We start from the raw sequence: 7,718 nt of genomic DNA, 5'->3' as shown, positions 1-7,718 counted from the left end.
ATGAATCACAAACATGCCAAAAGCAATATAATAGATCAAAGCATCCAACTATACAAGTTCACCCCAAGGTTCATCGACATTCGGTGACCTTGGGGTTTAGTTGTTCACGCTAACAAGACACATGGTTAAATCCTCAGGAACAACCAAATAAAACAACATAAATCTCCCACATATGATGAATGCGGAAAGATAAGTCGAGGAGAGCCTCCAACGAGGCCACCTAAAGGGCAGTTTCCTTGCCCTTTACAAGCGAGAACAATGGGAGTTGATGGTGGATCTTGCCTCTTCCTTTGATTTTCCTCACCTAAAATGTCTTCACAAGCCCAAATACCCTCTAGGGTTTTTAGATCTCCATGGAGCAACATAGAAAACACATCATCAATGAATGAAAGTACATAAAAACCATAAAAATAAACCCCTTTATATATGAACTAATGGCCTTGATGGAGAGCTTCGACGTCTTGAAGGACCCACTCTGAAGCTAGATTCACCGGTAGCTTCCTCGAAGCTTTGATGGAGGAGGAATAGACCAAAGTTAGTGATGAAGCACCTCCAAAGCCACAAATACCTCCTCTCAAAAAACACATCCAAAGACACAAATACCTCCTCTCAAAACCCTAGTCGTCTCACCCCTCAAGAGCCACACAAAAGATGTCAAAGAATAGGGCAAGAGGGTTATTTAAAGGCAAAAAACACATCTGTCACATGCTCCAACATGCCCATGTGGATTTTCCATGCGCTTGCGTGGGCTGTAGGAATTTCCACTTAGTCGCGTGGAATTTCCATGCGGGGAAGCGTGAACAGTAATTCTGCTACAGCAAAATGACTGTGCCTTTTCCTAAAGCACTTAGCTACAGTCTCTTCGCAAACACAGTCCAAACACTCTTCTCTTGAGGCCACATGGCCGGGCACACGTCCATGTGGTAGGCTATAAGACTTTTTTTCATCGACGCATCCTTGGAAGGTCTTGTAATCTTCACAAAGAGAAGGAACATGAGGATGTGACTGCCTTTGTGCCCTTCCAACTAGTAAATTGACTTGAATCTCCTTGGACGTTGGCACACATCTCCACATTGATGAACTCCTCTTGTGTCTTGGTCTTTGAATTGAACAAGAACACCAAATATTGTGTCTTTATAGCCTATCTTTGCTTCCTTTTGACTCTTCAAGCCACTCACAACCTAATTGCACAAAAGAACACCAAATACACAATATGAGACATAAACCATGGTAAAAGTAATGCTTAATGCATGTAAAACATATAGAGAAATATGTCTACTCAAGCACTTATCAATGGGTTGTTGAAGTAATAAACTACTCTGGTGAGTGGGTAATCGTATCAATAGGGAATAGTTGTTAGGAAGTAAATAGTGATACTATTTAGCTAAAGAGTGAATCAATTTGTGAGTGAGTGAACAATATCAATGTAAATAAAAGTAAATAAGAGAAAGGAGAGCGCAATAGAGGAAAGCAGAGGCAATCGCTAACAAAACAGGGTACTCGGACATTGCTCACCCTAAAACTATTGTTTCAAGTGCAAGACTACTAATTATGCCTCATAATTAAAGTTTAATGAGTTGTGGAAATCCAAAGACGTACTGTTCCAAACCTAAGGTCAACCGTGACTAACCCTTACACTATGCCCTAACAGAAAGGAATGTTCACGAAGTCTCACACTGTGTGGGATTGCATGAAGCTCTAGGGACTCCAAGTGATAAACCCTATTCCCTAATATAGCACTAAGGATTACTTCAACACTTCACTCTGGTGCTTGTGCAACTAAGCACTAGTGGAATTTGTCTCTTAACACTTCACTCTATCATGAATGCAAAGAACTCTTAGAATGTGGAGGTAGGATAAATCACATCAGAAGGGAAAGGGGATGTTCCGCTACCTCTTTGACTCACCCTCTCAATCATTTCCAACCTTCCTTTGTCTAATCCTAATGGTGTGTCACTCATCCAAAAGGATTACCAAGTTAAATTCTCAACCCTAGTGTCACTATGAGGGAAATTCAAAATAACAAGCATTCAAGGTTGAAACTTAATTAAAACATCAATTAAAGAAGCAAAATAAGCGTCAATGAAACAAAAATTATCCTAGGGTTTACAAGTCCAAGCACCCACTAGGAGTTTAGCTCTCCATGGAGTTATACAAAATTGACATTGAAATCGAAAGTAAAAGCATACTATTTATAGATAAAACCCCCTTGTAGTTCGTATCGATGGTCTTGTAGTGATTTCCTATAGTAAACTGCTACGGTACTTTGCCAAAATGCTCCTGAATTCCACTCTTTTCATTGAGCCACATGAATGGGCACACATCCATGTGGTAGATCACATCGCATCTTTAATAAAATTGCATCATCGAAGCTCTTGCTAATGTTGCACAAGTTGGAACATATGAGTGTGACTGCTTTTGTGCCCCCACTTTTGTGTATTCTCTTAAGCACAATGGAGGTTGGCACACTCCCACATGTCTTTGAGCACCACTTGTGTCTCCACCTTTGTTCAACCCAAAAACTTTATCACAATCTACTTTTGCTTTTGTTCATCCAACTTTGCCTCCATAATCCTTCATGCATAAAAGAACACAAATACACACGAATAAGCGATAAAATCTTATAAAAGTGATGCGCAATGTAATAAAAAAATACTTTGTATTACTTATATACAAGAACTTATCAGTCCTCAAAATATCATATAGCACCTTGTGTTGTGGTTGTGTGAAGAGTGGTTTGCTGATAGGTGCCTCTTCGTACCTTGGTCTTTTTTATACAACTCTTTCTTTTGGCATACCTAAAAACCAAAAGACACAATATTAAACCAAAATTTCATCAAATAAGACTTCGAAGACTTCAAAGGTGTCATACAACTACAAGTAAGTCAAATCACACAAAAACATTTTGTAAGAGTCTCCCTTGTACATAAAGCTTTTGAAAATTTACAAAAGATGGTAAAAAGCTAAAAAAACTCACCACAACCCACACTCCAACATTCAATTACAAGATTCAAACTCAGAAATCAAGAAAATCCACAACAAAAGCCCAAGTTTGAGCTCCGCCTTGAATTAGGGCTTGAAAAGCTTAGGTGAAGAGACCTGGTGAAAAAGTCAGTGAAACTCCAAATAAATATCAAGATTGAGGTTAAAAGGGGTGGGAAAGAAGATTAGAGGAGAAAAAATGGAAGTAAAACAGTGAAAAAATGAAGGAAAATGGAAGAGAATTGAGAGAGATCCTAGAAGAATAAGGTAAATGATAAGTATCTAAATGCACATATTTTAGTATATGTATTTGATATATCTATGATAAGTGCTTGTGCGATATGAGTGCGAAGCGTTCTTTTCTTATGTTCAGCATTACTTTTCTCGGGTTTTACCCTAATATGTGTGTTTTTATGTTGCTTTTATGCAGGTAGGGTTGTGATGCCGAGTATGAAGGAAAGAAATCGATGTGGATCATAATACACCGATTTTGGAGGAAATCTTGCTAAGGTTCAAACGCGAAGACATAGGTCGGGTGTGAGATGCTAGAGTGTGTGCCAACCTCCTCGTATTTGAGTTAGCAGAACCATTTGAAGGGGCACAAGGGCAGTCACACTCAAGCATTCTGACTTATCCACATAGAACAAGATTTCCACCAACTTGTCCGTCATTAAAGAAGCAAAGTGATCCACGACGTGAACGTGTGCTCGTTTGCGTCACCTCGATGATAGTATGGATTAGGGAAGTATTTTAGGCCAGGTACTATAGCAGAGCAACATAGTAAAAGTACTGTAGCAGCACTGTTCACAGCCGGCCGAAAATCAGAATTCCAGAGAATCCAGACGGGCGTGTGAAAATTTCACAGGGGTGCCCACAGGGGCGTGTGGATTCCCGATTCCAGCCCTATTTAAAGCCGATTCAGCCCCGATTTCAGCATTCTTTTCTCCATCTTTTCCCCAACTTGAAAGAGGGTTTCGTCTAGGGTTTTGAGAGATATTGGCAAGGATTTTGGAGAGGTTCTACGGCTCCAACATCGTCATTCCTTTGGAAGAAGGTTGGTAGGGGAGCTTCCGTCGAGGCGTATCCTATACCGGACAAGGGAATCCTTGGACGACGAGTAGAGGACTTTCCACAAGACCATCGACACGACTATCGAGGGGGTTTTTCTATAGATTCATTGCTTTTACATTCTATTTCTTTGATTGTACTTAGCTCTATGGAGAGCTAAATCCATAGTGGGTACTTGGGTATTTGTGAACCCTAGGATGTATTTGTTTCATTGAATCTCTTTATTATGGTTTCAATTAATTGATGTTTGTTGTGAGTTCCAACCTTGAATGCTTGATTGTATGAACATTTCACCTAGAGTGACATTAGGGTTGAGAGTTCTTGTTGGTAACCTTGTGAGTGAGTGACACACCACGAGGGTTACACAAAGCTAGGTTGGAGAGAGTTGAGAGGGTGAGTCGAGAGGTACAGAAGCGTCCCCTTTCCCCTCCAGCGTGATAGATTCTACCTCCGTTCCTCCAGTTCTTTGTTGCCATAATAGAGTGAATGGTCTAAGGGATGACCCTCCGCTGGGGCATAGTTGCGCGTGCAACAGAGTGAAGCGTTGAGGTGATTTTAGTATCTAGGGCTTAATCGTGGTTAGGGACCTTCCACTTGGACCAAAAGGGTTAGGTCTATAATTAGGAAGATATTTATCACTTGAAATCCGAAGAGCTCATTGCAACTCTATTTGAGTGTGAGGTTGAGAGGTTATCTAATCTCTCCTTCGGGACATGCATAGAATTAGGCATAGTTGACATTAGATTTGGGACTATGGACAAGGTCCCCTTGCGTATATCCCGCAAGTGCACGGGTTTGTCGAAGTAATAATCCCGGATGAGCGAGTATCGAATCCACAGGGAGTAGGAAATAAAAACACTTAATCCGCTTCTTAGCTATGTGAAAGATCACTAGTGATAAGTGTGACAATGATTCAATTCTCAAAAGTAAAATCAACAAGTAAGAGAGTACGAGTAAAGGAGAAGGTAAGGCAATTGATAAAGATGGGGTACTCGGATAATGCTCCGCCTAGGACGATCGCTATAAGTGCAAGAACCCTCTATTATGCTACCTAATCAATGCAATAGTGAGTTGTGGAAATCCTTCATTACATAGTCCCAAATCTATGGTCAACTATGCCTAACTCCATACATGTCCCGGAGGAGAAATCGAACAATCTCAACACCTCGCACTCGCATAGAGTTGCAATGAGCTCTAGGGATTCCAAGTGATAAATCTCTTCCTAATTATAGACCTAACCCTTTTGTCCAGGTGGAAGGTCCCTAACCACGATTAAGCCGTAGATACTAAGATCACCTTAACGGTTCACTCCGTTGCACTCGCAACTAAACCCCAGCGGAGGGTCATTCCTTAGACCATTCACTATATTATGGCCTCAAAGAACTCGAGGAACGGAGGTAGAATCTATCATGCCAGAGGGGAAAGGGGACACTCCTGTACCTCTCGACTCACCCTCTCAACCCTCTCCAACCTAGCTTTGTCTAACGCTAGTGGTGTGTCACTCACTCACAAAGTTACTGATAAGTGCTTGAGTAGACATATTTTTATATATGTTTTACATGCATTGAGCATCATTTTTACTGTGGTTTATGTCTCATATTGTGTATTTGGTGTTCTTTTATGCATATAGGTTGTGAATGCCTTGAAGAGTAAAAAGGAAGCAAAGATCGGCTATAAAGACACAATGTTGGGAGTTCTTGTTCGATTCAAGGATCAAGACACGAGAGCAGTTCATAAACGTGGAGATGTGTGCCAACCTCTAAGAAGATTCAAGTCAATTCACTATTTGGAAGGGCACAAAGGCAGCCACATCTTCATATTCCTTCTCTTTGTGAAGATTGCAAGACCTCTCAAAGATACGTCGATGAAGCAAACTTTTATAGCCTACCACATGGACGTGTGCCCGAACATGTGGCCTTAAGAGAAGAGTGTTCGGATCGCGTTTTGTGAAAAGCAATGTAGCAATTTCACTGTAGAAGTCCCGTAGCAAAATTACTGTTCACGCGGCCGCGTGGAAATTCCACACGCCCGCGTGGAAATTTCTACAGCCCACACGGCCACGTGGAAAATCCACACGGGCGCGTGAGGTCACGTGACAGGCGCGATCTAAGTCCTATAAATAGACGTTTTGCCCTATTCTTTCTCATCTTTTGTGCGGCTCTTGAAGGGTGAGACGGCTAGGGTTTGGAGAGGAGGTCTTTGCGGCTTTGGAGGCACTTCGTCACCAACCTTGATCGATTCCTCCTCCGTCATAGCATCAAGGAAGCCACCAGTGAACCTAGCTTCGTAGTGGGTCCTTCAAGACATCGAAGCTCTCCATCAAGGCCATCAGTTCATATATAAGGGGGTTTATTTCTACGGTTTTAATGTACTTTCATTCATTGATGGTGTGTTTTGTATGTTGCTCCATGGAGAGCTAAAACCCTAGAGGGTATTTGGGCTTGTGAACCCTAGGATTCTCATCTTTTGTGGATTTGCTTAGTATTTCTATGTAATCCGAGTTTGATTAAGTTTTAATCTTGTATTCTCATTGCTTGCTTGTTTAATTTATCCTTGTGGTTGATTGGATTTGCATGATTTGTTACTTTGATGTGAGAGAGGTCTCCATTAGAGTTAGAACTTCAAGGTTAAAGAGGGTTGAGAGGGTGAGTCATGAGATAGTGGAGTGTCCCATCTCCCTTCCGATTGAGTGTATTCTATCTCCGTTCCTTAAGCTCTATACAACCATATTTGGTGTGAGGCGTGAGATTGAGAGATTTCTCCGCCGGGACCTTGTAGGGGGTTAGGATTCTTCGCCGGGAATTAAGGTTGGATCAATCTTTAGGAATCGGATACAACTCTTGGAATCCCTAGAGTGTTTTACAGTCATATGTGATGTGAGGTGTTGAGATTGAGCGATTTCTCCACCGGGACCTCGTAGGGGACTAGTATCGGTGATCGGGAGGCCGGATCCGATTATATTTGGATTTCCACGACTTAACTTACTCATCATAGAAACACTTTGCTTATTCGGTACCTAATACCTGAATCCTGGGGGTAGCATTGCCCGAATACCCCACTTTTACTGATTGAGATCTCCATCCATTTAACCCTTGCATATTCATCTCCGGTATTCACTTCTTCGCACATTAGATCACCACACCTTTCCATTTATCATTAGGTTAGAAAGCGAGAAGAAGTTAGTACTAGTAGCCACTGTTCCTCTGGATTCGACTACCCACTCACCGGGGTAATTATTACTCGACACCCGTGCACTTGCGATTTACACGCATATTCGGACGTTAATGGGGCACCACTCTCAAAGGTCTTAAATAGCGTATTGCGGTCAGCCATCATAAGCTATACTAGATTTTAGATAGTAAAAGTGCGTCTTAGACAATCATTAGAATTGTGAAACATGAAGTTGGGTTTGCCATTTTATCCGGCCGTCAAATCTATATCGTAGTCTTCCAACTTGATGTTCGGTTGCCATGTGTATTGTAATCAAGGTCGATGGATTGAGCGTGTCTATGCCGCGATGTGCACAACCAAGAAAATTGATAAGTTAAGATCAAGGAAAAGAAAAACAACAAATGAGTAAAGAATGAAATGGCTAGAGTAATAATCTAAAATTTCCTAAATTCCTTAATGGTCCCGGCAACGGCGCCAAGCACGATCGCTTCCCGCAA

The sequence above is a fragment of the Dioscorea cayenensis genome, chromosome 5 (assembly GCF_009730915.1).
Source record: "Dioscorea cayenensis subsp. rotundata cultivar TDr96_F1 chromosome 5, TDr96_F1_v2_PseudoChromosome.rev07_lg8_w22 25.fasta, whole genome shotgun sequence".
In the NCBI taxonomy this organism is placed as follows: domain Eukaryota; kingdom Viridiplantae; phylum Streptophyta; class Magnoliopsida; order Dioscoreales; family Dioscoreaceae; genus Dioscorea; species Dioscorea cayenensis.
The sequence above is the reverse complement of the archived record's forward strand: the minus strand, read 5'-3'. Positions refer to the sequence as shown.